Below are 221 nucleotides of genomic sequence, written 5' to 3'. Positions count from 1 at the left end.
AGCGCTTCTGGATCTCCGCACCGCATCCTGCTGGAACTAAATCCTGTAACAATCGATCGCATGAATATCGCCGACGGACTCGTCATCGCTCTGCTCCTCCTCGATGACGGTCCAGCTCCGCCGTTATATCTAACGCCTGATTCTGACAACGGAAAGAAACTCCGCCTCTTTACGAACGGCGATTTAACGGCGAATCCCCGGTGAGATCGGAACGAGAAGAC

Source organism: Asparagus officinalis, chromosome 3 (assembly GCF_001876935.1).
Source record: "Asparagus officinalis chromosome 3, Aspof.V1, whole genome shotgun sequence".
Classification (NCBI taxonomy): Eukaryota; Viridiplantae; Streptophyta; class Magnoliopsida; order Asparagales; family Asparagaceae; genus Asparagus; species Asparagus officinalis.
The sequence above is the reverse complement of the archived record's forward strand: the minus strand, read 5'-3'. Positions refer to the sequence as shown.